The following is a 19833-nucleotide window of genomic DNA, read 5'->3' as shown; positions in this document are numbered from 1 at the left end:
AAACTTACTGAAATTCCAAAATCAACTAAAAATACTTAAAAATAGAAGGGTATATCTTCAATCGTCAGGTTGCACTTGATCTCCAATCTCCTCAGATAATTAGTTTTCAATAGGGGGTTCATTCTCATTCATTATTTTGATCGTTAAAAAATTCAGCAAAGCGTTGGTACAAGGGAAGTGATCTTCCAATATATCGTAGCAAGTGCCTTCTCTCCTGTCAAATTTACAAAATGTGTAAATCATATGTGTATTAACTAAAATGGCATGTAGATAGAATATTTGTATATATAATTTGGTAGTACTGGCATTGTTGATAGAGAGCTCCAAATAGCTTCATCGGCTTATACCTGATTTGCTTCATCATCCCATGCAAACCCTGTAATTGACATCAATTTTTGTACATCCTCTTTGATCTTTTCCCATTGACAAACCCGACCTGTAATACTGGGACCTGAGACGTCAACACCGCATATGCAACTCACTTTATTGGCAATACGAAAAGAAATCATTCTAAAGCCCCTTCTATTTATATCGTCTTCCAGCTCTCTCAATGTGTCCACCAAAACAGAGTCCATTTCAGTTGTCCACATAACATGACGACATGCATGGTTGAAAGTTGGCATACCTGTCTAAATAAGTATTAATATCAAATATTTATATATATAAATATTTCATATAACTAAATAATGTTTAACAAAGCAAAATACAAACACTAATAAACAACCATCATTAGTACATCAATTATTTCAAAGACTTAATAAATTAAAGAACTACTTATTAGCCTAAGCAATGTAACCATCGGTCTCCTAACGCCAGCTAGGAATAAAAAGTTTAACAAACCTAAATACCATAAATCCTAAATGTTAAACAAGTGTTTTCCACACTACTTTATTCTACTAAAATGTAGTTCCTTAGTTTCTACCAAATGCCAACTAAAATTGAGATGGATATGGCATCGGGTGGTAATTAAACTTCCTAACGAGCCATCGTTGACGTTGATGTTCGTCCATATTGAGAAACATTCTTCGCTTCTCAACATCTTGGGCAAACCACTCCATAGCTTCAATTTTAATGTCTTCATCCACATCAGCAAAGACTTTTAGAGCTTCCCTCATAGGAGCCCAGAGAGAATCATTCATTTCATTTGTCGACTCCATAGCACCTGCAATGCGACCAATTTCCTTAATTACAGACAAACTAATTATTTCTACGAGGGGGGCGCTCATTCCACATTGTCGTTGTAAGCTGATTCCTAAAATTTGTCAAATCATTATTTGTTTCAAGTGCTACAATTTCTTCCTGGTCATTTACTAAATCATTGTGTTGCTCCTCAGGCTCGTCTACCCATTCATTGCCATTATCATTTGGATCATCATCTACTATTATGTTATGCAAAATACAACAAGCAAGTATTAACTTATTTATCTGCATATCAACAGGATAAAATGGGGTTGTCCTCAAGTAAGCGAAATGTTTTTAACAACCTAAATACACACTCAATCACATTGTGCAAAGATGAGTGGTGATAGATGTATAACTCCTTGGTTGTTTCTGGTTCTCGTCCTAGACGTTCAGCCAGATGATATCTAGTCCTACGATAAGGCGTCATAAAACCAGGAGCATGTGAAAAACCCGCATCACCAAGGTAATACTTGCCTACGAATCGAATTTAGGAAAATATATGTGAACATGAAATCGATTATATATAATAAGTTACAAAAAAAAAAAAAAAAAAAAAAAAAAGTTGAGAGGTATACTGTTTGGAACAATTAACTTGTCTCTAACTCTTGTTAGAGAGGATCTCAACATCCTACTATCATGAACTGATCCTTCCTACCCAGCTAAAACGTATGTTATCTTCATATCAAAAGAGCAAGCAACCAAAACGTTATGTCTAATATCACCCTTTTGGTTGCGGTAACATGGTTGGTCATCTAAGGGTACTATTGCTGACATGAAAGAACCATCTAGTGCACCAACACAATCCTATAAGAAATTTAAATGTGAATGGTCTCTAAGAATTTGAGTGCCCTTAAACTTTATGATGTACATAACTAACATTTACCTTGAAATATCTCATGGCCCAAGGTCTTGGGTGTACACTACGACCCATTTGTGGAGAAAAACTTCCACGTGCAGGCTTCACAACCTCTTTTCCAAGTTTAGGATAACTCGCAAGACATTGTGAAAATGTCGATCGATGCACTGTTTCAAAAGATCTTATGATACCAAATGCACTGTGCCTAATACGTGTGTCGTGGCCAACAATTAGAAGGAATAGAGTCACTTACTCCTCTACATCAACCCACCTACTAGGTTGTAAACCCTTCCCCTTTAATCGTGCACACAACTTATGAAATGCAAACCTATTCATTCTGAGCATGTCATGACAATTGTTATCACTTTCCATGTAAAGCCTCTTAAGAATTTGATGTCTCTCTAAATCCCTATTCCTAGATGGTTCTCGATCAATGTATACAATAGACAATCCAATATGATAATAAATCCATGCAACAATACAACAAATCCATGTAATAGCTCGGTAATCGTTTGTCATTTTCCTACATTTCCAGAGTATATATGCAAAAGTAAGTAACAAGTTATGAGAAGAACAAAAAAAAAAAAATATGTAAACAGTAATATGAAAATCTCTTACTAACACAAACACCATACAGTCTTGATATATTATTCCCCATCTAGAAAGAAAGTCCAAAAAAAGTAGTTCCTAAACTCTTCAAACGCTGTGGACTTGAGTATTAGATACACTAAAGTGATGACAATAATACCCACAAAAGACTCCATACTACGTGAAAGATAGCCTAACAAAAAGACTCCTCTCATTGTAACGAACTAAGTTATCTAACTAAGGTAACTTATCTGCTAGCTAATTAACATGCCATTTAAAGTTAGAATTTGCTGGCAGCACATTCTCTATAAGCAAGGGTCTAAATTATGCGAACTAAGTTGTTATGGAACAATACATTATTTGTTTCAAATGTATCTCAATAAGCTTTATAGAGCTAAAACCCGCTAAGCACTGAAACATATCATACAAGGTCCACACTAGTCTACTCTTAGCAAATCCTAAGTCTACTCAACCATGCGAAATATTTTACTTGAAAGGATAAATCCCAAAAAGGATAGGCAACAAGAATAATGCAAGGCATGAACCAAGACACTAATCAACTGTTTAAAATCTAACAATATAAATCTATGTGACAATGCAACCTCATCTTGTCTAGCTAGATATAAACCCCAAAACCCAGTTGGGTTCTTTGATTTTCGAACAAACATCAAATACCTTCAGGAAAAAAAATGTTCATGATATCAACACCACACAAGGCTGCACTCAAACATTTATTTATAGAGGTATCTAAAATGTCATTTAGTAGATATAGTAGGAGCCTAAGGAAAGAAACACATCTCTTTTCAATATACTTGAAACTGTTATAAACCCAAGGACACAAAAGACATAGGCCTGCTTTATGAGGAAAATAGAAAGCAGTACAAAGGTGGAGAACATGACAAAATGAGAGAAAAATGCCTATGTGACAACCTCACTCGTCCAGCAAGATATAAACCCCAAAACCCAATTGGGTTCTTTGGATTTTTCATAAAATGACTCAGCTTAATATTAATACTTGCATGATATAGAACACATGAAAACAGTATATAGATCTACTTCATAGCACACAGTATGCGAAAAATCCTATCCACTTGTTGCATTTGGTAATCCAAAAGAGAGATCAACTTTAATATCGGCATTCAGTAGCATTAAACCCTATATGATATTAATAACTTAAGATATCAAAATGCCTATACAAGGAAAATTTTACCACCTCAGCCTATATATATTCCCTCCTGCTTGTGAGTCGTGAGTTGGTTCATTTGTTTTGTTGTAGTTAAAAATTGTTTGATTAATTAATAAGCTCTCCCTACAGAGTAAAGTAGAGTATGTACGTGACAGTCCCAGTTATAAGAACTTGATCAGCACACAGAGAGACGCAAACAAATAAGTTAACGTTCAGTGCTAGTACTTCCAACTTGATAGAAAAATAGTTCAACATTTATAGAAAATAAAAAATAGATCAAAGAACATATACTACATACATACGAAAATAATCAATATTCAATATATCAAGTTCAGTAGGAAAAAAAAATGGAAGAAACTCATATACAAAAGGTAGGTTGAAAAAAGAAGATTTAAAACAAATAGAGAAGCCTCAACATCTAAGCTATAAATCCCAAAAAGACAGGCAACAATAATAATACAAGGTCCACACTAGAGCACGCCAACATGAAAACAAAAGAAAAAAAAATGATAAAATAGCAAGTACCTGCGAGAGTATCACGCTCTGTTATCGCAAAACAATTTCTTTGAACCTGCGCGCCTTGAATTTACAATAAGAAGACTTTGTGTATCAACAAAGAGAATTGATGACTAAAGAAGAAAACTTTATGTATGAACGAAGAAGACAATGAAAAATATAAATTTTATAAGAAGAAGATTTTACTGTACCTTGTTTCACTTGTTACAAAGAAGAGAGTATGTTTGAGAATGACAATGAAGCTTGGAGTAGAGTTGTTGTTAAATAGATTTGAGGCAGTAACAAACCCAACTATCTCGGCAACTAACTATGCGAGAATTCCCCCAAAATCTTATTCCCGTTTCTCACTCAAATGGGTGCGACATCGAGTACCGCCGAATGTGGTAGTCCTATTCTCACAGTAATTCTAATTCACACCGTTATTTTTACCAAACAGCCCATGAAAATGGTAATACCCACAAATATCAGTTAAGGTGAGAATTCCCAAGGTTGCCAAACGTACCCTGAATATGATTTCCCATACAAAACAAAACTTTTTCGTGACACCTCTAATGATTCCTCTTCTGTCATTTGTGATCCTTTCACATTTCAGTTTTTTGATAAAACTCTTCATACTCATTTATCTTCCACTCATCTAGTATCATCTTCTTCTTTTGCCACATATGTTCCTAATATCTCTGATAACTCATCTCATACTTTAAAGTCTTCTTCATTGAACTCTGTCTCTCCACCTACTTCAAATACTCATGAAATGCAAACAAGAGCTAAATGTGGTATTTTAAAACCTAAATCCTTCCTTTCTACAAAACATCCCTTACCTCTTGCTTTATCCACATCATAACAATCTATACTACCAACTCCCACTACCTATACTCAAGCTGTCAAAGACCCTAACTGGAGAGCAGCCATGGCCTCTAAAATTGATGCCCTACTGAAAAACAATACTTGGACATTGGTTCCACCACATGAAAGTCAAAAACTTGTTGGGCAGAAATGGGTCTTTAAACTTAAACAAAAGGCTAATGGGAGTATAGATAAATACAAAGCTAGATATGTTGTTAAGGGCTATGATCAACAACAAGGAATCAACTACACATAAACTTTCAGTCCATTTGCCAAGCCTGCTATAATAAGAATGATCTTAGCTCTTGTAGTACAAAAGGAATGGGATGTTAGACAACTAGATGTATCCAATGCATTTTTGCATGGAACACTCAAAGAAGAGGTGTATATGAAACAACCACAAGGCTTCATTGATCATGACAAACCTTCCTATGTTTGTAAACTTCATAAATCTTTATATGGTCTGAAATATGCACCTCGTGCTTGGTATGAAAAACTTGTCCATGCTCTTCTTCAATTAGGCTTTGTTCTATCTAAAGTTGATCCCTCTTCATTCAAAAGAACTCATAAGAACATTATCACCTATATTCTTGTGTATGTTGATGATATCCTCATCACTAGTAGTTCAACTACATACTGTCAAAGTCTTATTCAGAATCTTGGAACCTACTTTGCCATAAAGGATCTTGGTTCTATTGTTTTTTGGGCAAGGAAGTCAAAAGGGATAGCAAAGGCATGTTTTTGTCACAGACAAAGTACACTTATGATTTATTGAAGAAAGCTAATATGCTTGATGCTAAGAGTTGTGATACTCCTTGTTATCTCAAAGGCACTTTACTGAAGTGCGTTATCTCAAAGGCACTTTGGACAAAGACATTTACTTCACCAAAAGTCCTTTTGTTCTGACAGCTTTTTCTGATGCTGACTAGGCAGGTTCAACACATGATAGAAGGTTCACTACAGGAAACTGTATATACTTTAGTTATAATCTAATCTCTTGGTGTGCAAAGAAAGAATAAACTGTTTCTAGATCCAGTACATAATATATATGAGTATCGAAGTCTTGCCTATACTGCTGCTGAAATCTATTGGTTAACAATTCTACTTGATGATCTTAAAGTATCTCTGCTCCAACAACCACTTCTCTGGTGTGATAACATGAGTGCAATCTCTCTTTCTAGTAATCCCATATTTCATGCTCGAACCAATTCAAGCATGTTGAGGTAGACTATCATTATGTCAGAGAACTGGTTACCAACAAGCTTCTCACAATTAATTATGTGTGACTGAAAATCAAATTGCTGATGTCTTCACCAAAGGATTGGCTACATACCCAAACATTTCAACATCTCATTTTCAAGCTTACAGTACGATCTTCTCCCTTCAGCTTGAAGGAGGGTAATGAGCAATTACTCAAAGACAAAGACAGTATGATAGGTGGAGACTCAATTGTACAGTTAACATAAGATGTTAGAGTTTGTTATGGTTTAGTAACCGATCTTGTAATAGTATATATAAATGCAGAATGTACTCATAGATCATTAAGTCATTCAATCAAGAAATTACATTTTATGAGCTTGTCTCATTTCAAGTTTTATCAGTAGGGATTCCTTAAAAATGAGTTGCATCCCAATTTGGTATGAACTTACTTATTGAGAGTTCTAGACTTCGGCTTCTAGCTACTAACACTTCTCCGCCATTAATAGTGGCCATCCTCAATCTAGATCGAGGACTTTAAATTATAAAACATCAGGACTACTTGATTCAAGTGCATGGAGTAACAGAAAGACCATTATCTTCTTTAGTTTCATTATTTTTTGCATCTCAAGTTCTTCGGGGTCACTCTTGGTGATTTGGTTTTATTATGCATCATAGTTACCAAGTAATTTTTTTTTTGTTGAAATATTTAGAGAGTTAAGGCAGACCCACACCGGTTACATCGAAGGACCCTAGCCCGAAGGCTCATCAACCCCGAAGGGACACTAGCCTGAAGGCTTACATTGCCCGAAAGGAACCTAGCTCGAATGCTCTCAACAATGCACCATTTTGAGTAGACCTAACCGCGCCTCCACTTTGTCTATGAAAACTTGTTTTCGTTCCTTGGTCCATCTATCATAGTAGCACCCTTGTCACTAGCCCGTAGACTCACTTGGCCCAAAAGCCCAACACATAATTACACAAGAAAGAAATCACAACCAACACTTCGAACTTGCAACCTAGCTCTCCCATAAGAAGAAGAGTACACAACCAAGTAATTCGATCATTGATTCTATCTACTTGTGTAACTTTTGTTTATTATGCCCAAACGACAACACCTAACAAAATATTCTATAGTGGTGAATTTGTGCAGAAGGCCCCAACACCTTCAATGGATGTTCATCAGTAGTCACTAGCTAGTTGGTACTTGAGAACAATGAGAAGTGTAGATTCTCTAGTACCATTGTTTCATCAGTTGGTTTGCGTGACATTGTAAAATGGTATATAACAGTTGAATTGCTTGACAGCTTAATTGTTTACAAATTACTGTCACATAATACAAATATATTTCAAATCTTACCACGCAAAAAATAAAAGGTCACAGAAATACAGAATACAACCATACAGATTGCGCTAAGCATAAATTACACTTGATCTCACCGAGTCACTCGTAGGTTAACTCTTAAGATTGTGCTGGCAGTATTTGTAAACATTACACTTTTCTCACTCGTAGTTTTACAGTTTCTCTATGAACAAATTTCTAAACGGAAGCAATTTTTCATGTCGCAGTGGCAGTACATAACGGAATTACTGTCCGCCTCTTCCGATCCCTTCACTAGCTCCAACACCAATACCTTTACCATAACCACCTCCAACTCCAATTCCAATACCTCCACCTCAACCTCCACCTCCACCACCATGACCGGACCCTCCTCCAACGCCACCACCTCTGCCTCCACCCCCACCCCCACCTCCTCCTCCACCTCCTCCAGCACTTACACCACCACCTGCACCGAATCCTCCACCTTGACCAGACCCCTCCTCCAACACCACCACCGGCTCCTCCACCACCACCTCCCCCTCCTAGGCCTCCACCTCCCACACCACCACCAGCTCCGAAACCTCCACCTTGTCCAGAGCCACCTATGGCCCCACCACCACCTCCTAAACCTCCTCTATCACCACTACCTACACCACTACCAGCTCCAAAACCTCCACCACGTCCGGACCCACCTCCAGCTCCAAATCTTCCACCTCTTCCTGAGCCACCACCGACACCACCACCGTACCCCCTCCACCCCCAAAGCCTCCTCCACCTCCAACGCCTCCACCAGGACCACCTCCAAATCCCCCACCACATCGTCTGCCTCCAAGATGACAATTATCATCAACTCTATCATTTCCAAGTGTAAATACACTCAATTGGAAGGCAATGCTCAAAAGAAGCAACAAAGATAAACATATCTTAGAGACACCCATGACTCAACTCACTGAGAAATACAAGTTACTAGTTAGTGATACCTTAATATTCTTTCTCTCTTGCCTTTCTTCTTGTCCATGATCTTCTGATTTTATAAGCATAGCCCTCACTTGAACTAGTGCACCATGGTTGACTCCGCACATTAATAAGGTTCATATCCTTGAACACGTAGGAAACAGTTGGAGAATCGGCAGGAGCATTTAAATGTAAGACAAAGTCAAATGTTTGTAAAATAAGTCAACTATACCAACTTGAACCTATTAGGCGCATTGCTGCCTTCAGTGCGTAGAAGTAGTAGAACTTTAGATGTGGTTCACATTGAGTAGTTGCAAATGAATGAGCAATAAAATCCACACTCAATCAAATTGAAAAGAAATAAATAAATCAATCAACAAACATTCAATTTCTCCATTAGTAAGTAAGCATATGTTACAAATTATTGAAGTCTAAAGTTGCTTCACGTTACTATATTTACCACCTTAATATCCATTTTTGTTCATCAAAGAAGAAAGTAAATTCCTTACATTTGTATTTCTTAGTTATTTTTTCCTTATTTTTCTATGCTCTCCGTAAATAATGCAACATTTGCTATTTTGAGTGCATATAAATTATAAAGTAGAATTCTAAGTTCTACACTAGAACTAGGGAGGTCCATCTTGCCTGAAACCTAAAACCCGCCCAAAACCCGAACAAAATACCCGCCCCGAACCCTGTCCGAACCAAACAAAACCTGAATCCGAACCCAAACCAAAATACATAAGGTAGGGTTTGGTCACACTCTCTAAGCCCAGACTGACCTGAGCCTGACCCGATAATTTAGCCCTAAACCCGAAACTGAACTCGGACCGAAATCAAACCCCAAATCCGGTTTCAATAGCATACTACTAATCTCATATAAAAGAATGAGTTAGATAAATATTTGGATTATGATCTCATTCATGTTTATAATGATGAGTTATTTAATATATTGGATTATGAAAAAATTATGTCGGGATTTCCAATTTTTTCAGTAATTGCACGTGATCATGTGTCTATAGTTCATTCCGAGTCCATCTATTTTTAAATCATATCAAATAATTATGTTCGAGTATATATAGGTGATAATTACTTCCAAGTTCATTAGAAGTTTTATTTTGTTTGAAGGATTGGTAGATAGCCGAAAAAGGAATAAAATGTAAATATATATTTCAAATAAAGTTTCTTATTGTCTTCTTTCTTCATTTATACCGAGCTTTATCCTACCTGAAATCCGAACTCGAGTCCAATGGGTATCCGAAATATAGGGTTAGGGTAGGGTTTGGTCACACTTCTCAACAAAATACCTGACTCTGAACCCGACCTGCTGAAAACCGATCTGGGTTCGGGTAATCCTATACCTGTTCAAAACCCGAAAAGTCGGGTTCAGGCTGGATCGGGTACCCATTTGGACTAGGGGTGATAAAAGGGCCGGGCCGGGCTAGCCCGCCTCTTAAACCATAAAAGCCCTCGTGATTGAGGGCCGGGTCAACCTTCCCCTATTTTGTATTGAGGGCCGGGTCGAGTAGGGTCAAGCATGAAAACTCGAGCCCTTAACCTGCCCCTCGACCCTCATTTTTGAGGGTCAAATGAGGGCCGGGTTGGGCCCGATCTAATTATACTTGACTAGTTTTTTTTTTTTTTTTTTTTTTTATTTATTTTTATCTTACTTTGATTATTATGTATATCAATTTTAACTAAGTATACAAAACTAATTGTTATGCCTTTAGAAAAAAAAAAAAAAAAAAAAAAAAGATTTGTTTTTATGTATGACTTATATACATATCATTAAATCAATTACAAAAAACGTATATGCTATGTTATATTATAATTTATCCACTATTGAAAACTCATTTAGTGATTTTTTTTTTTTATACAACTTAGATAATTAGAGTATAATACATAAATATAATATAAAATAACAAGAAAACGTATGAGGGCCAAGTGAGGGCTGGTGAGGGCTTAATGAGGGTCGGGCTCATGCTTCAGAACCTAGACCCTAGCCCGCCCCTTATAAGCATGAGGGTTGGGCCGGCCTGCTCCTCAAATCTGTGAGGGCCAACTTTTGAGAGCTTGAACATGCAATTTTGAGGGGCGGGTGGAGGGCCTGAGAGCCAAATTATCACCCCTAGTTTGAACATCCCTACTAGAACGCGTGCCAGCATGCGATCTCTCTAGCATTGCCCTGCTCCTACAGTCCTACCGTCAAGGACTATAACATTATTGGCTGCAGACATGACGTACGAAACTAAAATTTAAAACATGCATTTTGGTCTTTGTACGTTATTGGCAACATGGGCGAAAATATCTTCCGATATATTAGATAAATCGGCGATATATTTCGTTTTTTGAAGGGTCCGAAATGGATATATTGAGATAAATCGGAAAGATATATTAACACAATTCGGATCCGATATATACCGGATTTTCTGATATATCGATATATATCAATCGATATATTCGATAAATCCGATTTTGATCTTTGACTTTGTTGACTTTGACTGATTTTTTATTTTTTGTTCCAATATTTTCAATATATCTCGCTATATATCGACAATATTTCTGATATTTCCCGATATATTGACACAAAATTTTTTTTGACCAGTCAACAAAACAAAATATATCCACCGAGATATCGATATTTTCGATATATTTCGTTTTTTGAAGGATCCGAAATATCGACCGATTTCGAAAAATTAGGCCTTGATTGGCAATGCCTTCTCTTGTTTTCATCAATAGTAAGGAATATTAACATCCTTTTACAGTTTTATCTAGTGTTTCAAAGAGTCAAGGGTAATTTATGATCTTGGTATAGGAAAAAAAATCACTACTTCTCTAGATATGGGAATATTCAACATGCACATGTAAATATTAAATACAAGGATACGTACTACGTAGTGGTCGCGATTGCGCGCAATGTATGCATTATCACTAGTTTGTTGCAGAAAGCCTTTGAATTGGAGAAATGGTTGTTCAATTAGTATAGAGATCGAATACATTTATTAAATTTAGTGAGAAGCTGCACCAAATCCCCCAAGCATCATCGACATAAATGGGACGATTTTCGTTCTTCAAAGCACAGCAGAAGACTCATTGAACTAGACCCTTTGCGGCTTTGCAGTTCCGATAGATCCATATGTTTGGTCTCGTATTTGACACTCCGCAAGTCCACAGCTTCAGAGTGCCTTAGAGACTAAGGGGTGGGTGTTTGTTTTTAGGTTTTTGTAAGTGCTTACTACTTATTCTCATTGTAAGTGCTCGGTGTGGTCGTGTGGACCATTTTTTTTTGGGTGATTGTTTTTCAGCTACTCATAAATAGTATATCCTTTTTATTTCTTATAGTATATTTTTGTGTAAGTATGAAAACTTGGATTACAAAAACTTATAAGAGCAAGTCCAATGGAGGGCTGCTAAAAGGTGCCACATAGGCTTTTTAGCAGGCTCAGCCATATTTAGCAGCCCAAAACAAAAAAACCATTCCAATCACATTTTTTAGCAGTTGTTAAGTTCGGGAGACAGATGGCGGAGTTTCTGCCGTTTGTACGTTAAATTGCAACAGACGGCATACACTCTGCCGTCTGTACACTCCAGACGCTATAACATACGAATCTCTTCTTAATTCATTACTCCTTCAATTCCTCATTCAATCCCTCACCATATTATTAGGACTCCTTAAATTTCTCAATTCCTCACCATATTATTAGGAAAATATAATAGAATAGAACATTAACAAAACATTAAACAGAACATTAGTAACATTAACAGAACATTAAATAGGACATTAACATTGTTTTATTATTCAAAATTTTTAAAAGTAAACAGAACATTAACATTAAAATAGAACATTAAAACAAAGGATCAATCTTCATCCTCATCATCTTTATCTTCATCTTCATCTTCATCATCTTCTTCCTCATCATCTTCATCTTTATCTGCTTCGTCATTACCCTTTTCATAACAGTACGGGTCTCGAAGCCATTCATCATCATCATCATCATCATCATCATCATTCTTCTTCTTCTTTTCTTTGTCTTCATCTTCATTTGAATACTCACTGGTAGGGCAATCCGACTAGTGAAGCCATTCGGGGAGAACCATAAAAGCAACTAAAGAAATGAAGAAATATGTGAGAGGAGACATTGTTTTTTTTTAGTTAATCTCATATAGTTTGAGGATGGTTTATATAAGCAAAAAAGTTATACAAACGATGAAACTTAATGATGATTAGCAAGAAAACGAGAAAATTTAATGGTGATTAGTAAGAAAAAGAAGAAATTTAATGGTGATTAATCAAGAAAACGATGAAACTTAATGGTGATTAGCAATAAAGCGATAAAATTTAATGGTGATTAGCAAGAAAACGAGAAAACTTAATGCCGAGCAAGAAAACGATGAAACTTAATGGTTTTCTATACATAAATTTTAGTGGAAAAATAAATTTCTTGGTTTCTCAGGTCTGCTTGGTACAAACGGCAAAGTTTCTGCCGTCCGTCCATTTAATTAAAATGGGATATGGACAACATAGTTTCTGCCGTCTGTACATAAATAACCAACAGATGGCAGAAACTATATCGTTCGTATCCCGAAACTTATTATGGCAGCTGCTAGCCAAGGTCATAACTTTGGCTGAATTTTTGGCTCATTCCAAATTTAAGACTCTTTTAGCAGCCCCATTGGAATGATATATATTTTTGTGGTTGGGGTGCTATATTTGCCTTTAGCAGCCCATACCCCATTGAACTTGCTCTAAGTAGTAAACACGTATAAATAGCAAAACACCCCCTAACTATTTCTATGATATACGAATAATTACGACATATACCTTTAGTTATTCTGAAGAGGTTTCGGTTAAATTAAAGCAATTGGGTGCAGTGGTGCACCATACTGTGAGCTAGTCAATTAAGCTATTTTCTAACTTTAAGTAATTGAGCGTAGCCCGTGTATAGACCAGTGCCGGCCCTGACATTTTCGTGGCCCAAAGCGATGCACTAAAATGTGGCCCTATATGCAGTAAAAAAAAAAACAAGACAAAACAAAATACTTATATTATTCAACTTTCATCTGCCAATATAATCCGGAAGGGGGGCAAAAAAAACCCTATAACTTAAAAATCATTCTTCTCGCATTTTTAGATGCGAATTCACTAATTACACTTGAATAGTCAGCCTTTTCAACAACAACTTTTTCAATAGATAACATCGCTAATCCATTCAATCTTTCTTGTGACATGGTCAAGCGAAGATAAGACTTGATCAACTTTAACTTGGAAAAACTTCCTTCACCGGAAGCAACTGTAACAGGTATAGTCAATAGTACCCTATAAGCAACCCAAGCATTCAGGAAAACAATGATCTCTTAATCTCAAATAATTCACCATATCAATCGCCTTTTTTGTTTGCTTTGGCAAAATTTCTCTTAAGATTCTTAATTTTGAAAATAAATCTTCTCCATCAATATCATAAAACATCTTTGTGTTTTAGAAACACTTCACAACAGAGAATATCCTCAGTAATATGTGACCCCAACGTTCTTTCTCTTTATTGATATGTTCTTGCACACGTTTATCAATCGTTTCATTCTTTTTCAATCTTATCTCTAATTCAATCCAACTTCTCATGCAACTGATGTGCCTACTACTTTTTTCATGACTTTTAAGCCTCTGTAAAAGATTTCTCCAATTTTTAAATCCATTATTCGCCATCTGAATATTATTTTCGTCGTGCTTAAACAACTTGCAACAAAAGCAAAATACTCTATCCAAAGCATTGGAATATACAAGCCATCTTCTATCTTGCTTCTCTCCATTTGATAAGTGTCGAACATAATGAGTAGAAGAAAAATGCCTACCAAGATCATTTTTAGGAAAATCGACAGTGTTATCTCTTTTAGGGCCTCTTTCCACTAATAAATCTCTGTAATTTTGATCCATCTTATCCCAATTTCTCAGGTCATCAATGTTTACCGGCCCAAATAAGTCAGCCACATTTGTTTGTTGATTAAGTTCTTCATCAACCAAATCCTCATCATCTTCATCCATCAAATCTTCATTGTTTGCAGCCACCAAATTTTCATTATCTTCAGCTACCAAGTCTTCATGTGTGTCATTCATCATATGATCCTCATTATCATTGACAATTGTATGTTCCTCATCTACCAAATCTTCATGTGGTGCATCCACCAAATTTTCATGTTCTTCATTCACTAAATCTTCATCAGAACTCTCTTTTTCTTTGCCGCTAGAAAAATACTTATGAATAGTTCCTGTTTGAGATTGAATAAGTTGTTCTGTTTTTTGCTTCTTTTTTCTTTTTCTACTACTAGATGCATGCATTCTAATTCTAGGAGGCATGATTGTAAACAACAAACACTCCAATCTAATTATCTAAATATAAGTATTTAATACCAAAACCCAGGTAGAGTGAGTGGAGTTTTATACCTTTACGTCTTTACTTTTTGAACAGGCGAACAGCGACTGAGTTTTTTTTTTTTTTTTTTTTTTTTTTTTTTTAAGTGAAAATTTTATTGATACTGATAAAGAATTTTACAAATAATTAGGACAAGCGTGCAACAAGCTGCGCCGCAAGTCCTTTCTGAATAGCAAATCTTATTCTTCTAAAAACAAACTCGTTAGAACCAACTGTTATAACATTACTGTCCATAACTTTCTGAAGTCTCTTGAGAAGCTCAACAGACTGTTATTCCAAGAAACCGAAAGTGTCGAAACTAAACGGAATGAAACAATGTTGGTTAGCCGTGCAAGCTTCCTCATACTTTTCCATCTTCCCTATCGCTGCTCTTTTAGCTGCTTTCCCCACCTCAAAGACTCCATTCCCAAGCCCTACCAACAGAGAGGCTCCAGTTACATCAACGCATGCATGTCTCCCCTCAGACCAACTGTATATCAATACATCCGCAATCCGGAGTGTAGATCGTCCCTCATTCAGATCAGTGAGAAAATTTACAGGAGCCTCCTTCTTCACTTGTACCCTAGCCCTCCAAAATGCATCACATAAAATATCTCTGACATGATCGTGCCGATTATTTTGAAACCTGAAAAATATCTACAAGTGTGTTGCATGGTCCCCCGAAAAGCATCTAGTCTACTATTTTTGCAAAACGGGGCATAGACCACCATCGAGTACAAAGGAATCATGAGGCGGCACGGGAGAATAGAACGATACTCCACCGGCGACATCTTATTTGTCGAGAGTCCCTCCATCGGAATAGTAAGTAGAAAATCATTTGCGTGTTTTGACTGCAAGCATCCAATGACTGCTTTCTGACGAGTAGATAACACAAACTCCCTCTCAAGACCAGCAGCAATCTTACTATAGAACGCTTCCGCCAAATTTTTTTGTGGTTTTGAGGGGGTAGCATTCCCGACCATAAGGCGAGGTCAAAATCGGGTAGACAAAGACTCAATGCACTGCTAACAACATCAAGAATCTCATCCAAAGGCACTGACCCACAACTCCTAAGAATGAGGTTATGAAGCTCAGAAGTCTGACAACGGGAGGCCACAAAAGCAAAAGTAGAGACATCAGTGGCACAATAAATACCTAACCCACCTGGGGCGTAATGGGAGTGTCGATAAACGCCATCGCAAATCACCGGGTTAGGACCATCGAAACCACAATACCGGAGAACACTGCGGAGATGCCGATCAAAAGTCTTAGCTGCCTCTCTAAAAAGGGATGGTGGACAAGTACGAATCGCAAATACCAACTTAGAGATCCCAGCACAAGCACGTAAGAGAGCTAACTCATACTGTGGATCATCTAATATAGTTAAACGGTCTATCAAAGTCACAACCTTTTCAACACGCTTGCAAGCAAGGCCCCTGACAAAGGATGGATCAGTGCTGACCGCACCTCTAAGCAAATAGGTTTTTTTTTTTTTTTTTTTTTTTTTTTTAATAAACTTCTCTTTTGTGGGCTTTTGTGGTCGAGTATAATGTGGCCCTTAAATTTGATACTGACTTGGGGGCCGAAAGCGGCGACTTGGCTCGCTTTACATCAGGGCCGGCACTGGCATAGACAATAGGATGGACTGAAACAGAAACAAGATAATTAATCATTGGGTTAACTAGTATTACCCCCTTACTAGATGAGCCAATTAGGATTTCCCCCCACTAGATGGCCAATTAGGGTCTCCCCAAACACACGGTCAACTTGGTTTGACTGTTAACTTTTAAGTCAAATGGCTGAAAATGACACAATTGCCCCCACCTAATTAAAATTGAATATTTTTTTTTTGAAAACAATAAGAGCATTTGTGTCATTTTCAGTTGCTTGACTTGAAATTTAACGGTCAATCCAAATTTACCGTGTGTTTAGGGGGGAAATCCTAATTGGCCATCTAGTGGGGAAAATCCTAATTGGCTCATTTAGTAATTTAGTAGGAGGGGAGTACTAGTTAACCCTTAATCATTTAATCAGTAGCAGGCCAGAACACACTAAACTATTGAATGTGCTTGCTGTATATCCTGTCTTAATCTTGTCGTCCATATATATTTTGTCTATATTATTTCGACCGATGGGGTGGGTCAAGGCAAATACTTGTTACTAATGTACACATACTTGTCCTTGCATCAAACTTCATTATGGAAAAAATCGCCAATTGTAATATTTGAAATAGAACGATTTAAACAATGGGCGACGTGAATTAATGTCAGAATTTTTTGTCGTACATACGGTCTAGTTATACTACTTAAAGAAGTTAGTTCTCTCTCTGCTCATAATCAATCTTCGAACTCATGAAGAATTTGATGAAGGGGATCTCCAACCTCTTCTCAAACTATCTATGGCTATTTCTAGCACTAGTGGCAAGCAATACAGCTATGTCAACCTCCGAAGAGGCCCAAACTTACATCGTCCACATGGACCACTCAAACAAGCCAGCATCCTTCTCAACACATGAATCATGGCATCGATACATATTGGCATCACTCTCATCAATGCAAGATACCTACAAGGAAGAGACATTACTCTACTCCTACAACCATGTTATGCATGGCTTTAGTGCGAGGCTAACACCATCTCAGCTATCCGAGTTGGAGAAACTACCAGGTCATCGTGCCACATACCGTGAGTCATATGGAAAACTATTCACCACTCACACCCCCAAGTTCCTTGGCTTAAAACACAGTTCTGGTTTATGGCCTGCAGCTTCATATGGTAAAGATGTGATTATCGGATTACTTGACACTGGCATTTGGCCAGAGAGCAGTAGTTTCAATGACAGAGGAATGACACCAGTGCCAGAGAGATGGAAAGGTGTCTGTGAAAATGGAACAGCATTCAGCCCTTCCAATTGCAACTTCAAGCTCATAGGGGCACGGTCCTTCAGCAAAGGACTCCAGGCTGGGGGTATAAACATATCCAAGGACTTTGATTATGACTCGCCAAGAGACTTTGAAGGACATGGAACACACACATCCTCAACAGCTGCCGGTAACTCTGTAATCACTGCAGGACATTTCGGATATGCCAAGGGAACATCAAGAGGAGTCGCCCCAGGCGCACGCCTTGCCATGTACAAAGTCCTTTGGGGCCAAGACACTGCAAAGAGTGCAGCAACTGATGTACTTGCTGGAATGGACCAAGCAATTGCAGATGGTGTTGATATCATGTCTTTATCTTTGGGCTTCGATCAGACCCCATATTTTAATGATGTCATTGCTATCGCTTCACTTTCAGCGATTGAGAAAGGTATTGTCGTAGTATGTGCAGCTGGTAATGATGGCCCCAGCCACAACTCAACACACAACGGAGCTCCATGGATAATAACAGTTGGGGCAGGCACTGTTGACCGAAGTTTCTTGGGAACATTGACCCTGGCCAACGGTCTTACTCTTGAAGGAATATCCTACTTCCCTGAAAGCGTTTACATCACCAACACACCTTTGTACTATGGAAAAAACAACACAAACAAAGCAAACTGTGAGCGCTCTTCTTTGGATCCAATTGAAGTCACAGGCAAGGTGGTTTTGTGTGACAACAATCCTGAAGGTGACGTTTATTCAAAAATATCTGAGGTTAAGAGAGCCGGAGCACTGGCTGGTATATTTTTAACTGATAAATTGATTCTGGACCCGGAGGACTATTCTATGCCTAGCCTGGTTTTGGAAAAGAGCGGCGGTTCTCTAGTGAGGAACTATGCGATGGCCACAAATAGTTCAATGGTGAAGGAAATGAAATTTGTGACAACAAAATTAGGTATCAAACCTGCACCTCAGGCTGCGTATTTCTCTTCACGAGGGCCAGACCCAATTAGCCCAGGTGTTCTGAAACCGGATATCCTAGCTCCAGGACAGGATGTGCTGGCTGCTGTAGCCCCAAATAAGCCGTTCATGGAAGTTGGAATCTATTCTTTGGTGACTGATTATGCACTATACTCAGGTACATCTATGGCGGCCCCTCATGTGGCTGGAGTAGCTGCACTTCTAAAATCCGTTTACAGGGATTGGAGCCCTGCAGCAATTCGTTCAGCAATCATGACTACCGCAGATGCTACTGATAACACGCACTCAACAATAAGAGATTCATGGACTGGATTGCCTGCTACACCTCTAGACTTCGGGGCTGGCCATATAAACCCCAATAAAGCTATGAACCCTGGGCTCATCTATGATATTGGATTCAAAGATTATGTTGAGTTCCTATGCAACCTTGGTTACACAGATCAGCAGATGAGTGCTGTCATCAGGAAAAACCTTTGGACTTGTCGAGACAACTCATCTGATCTAAACTACCCTTCTTTTGTTGTCACTGCCTCAAACGTCACTACTTTCCCAATGGTAAGGAACTTCACCAGGGTTGTCACGAATGTTGGAGATGACAATTCCATCTATCGAGCAATTTCAGAGTCCCCTAGTGGAATGAGAATCAACATTGAGCCCAACACTCTCAACTTCACCAGCAAAGGCCAAAAGCAAGGGTTCGTCGTGAGTGTAGAGATAAACCAAAAAGATCAGAGTTCAATATATGGCTACCTCAAGTGGGTTGATCAACATAACCACGTTGTATCCAGTCCAGTAGTAGCCATTACAATCTAATAATGCATTAACCACCATTTACAACAAACATTGAAGCCAAATTTGTGTCATCCATTGCTAGTCAGTTTTAACAGTGAATTGGAAAAAAAAAAAAAAGTTAATTGTCTGCATGATTAAACACGTGTTTGTTTACT

At 37.7% G+C, this 19833-nt stretch overlaps 1 pseudogene across 1 annotated transcript; it reads left to right on the top strand.

Annotated features, from left to right (window-relative positions):
• Window positions 1–17382: 17382 nt before the first annotated feature.
• LOC147477091 (subtilisin-like protease SBT3 pseudogene) lies at window positions 17383–19817 on the top strand (annotated as a pseudogene). The gene has a single exon (XR_015207631.1). The product of XR_015207631.1 is annotated as a subtilisin-like protease SBT3 pseudogene (transcript).
• Window positions 19818–19833: the final 16 nt, after the last annotated feature.

This window comes from Coptis chinensis, chromosome 9 (genome assembly GCF_015680905.1).
Source record: "Coptis chinensis isolate HL-2020 chromosome 9, ASM1568090v1, whole genome shotgun sequence".
NCBI classification, from domain to species: Eukaryota; Viridiplantae; Streptophyta; class Magnoliopsida; order Ranunculales; family Ranunculaceae; genus Coptis; species Coptis chinensis.
Note: the sequence above shows the minus strand (reverse complement) of the source record. Positions and strands in the feature narration are given on the sequence as shown.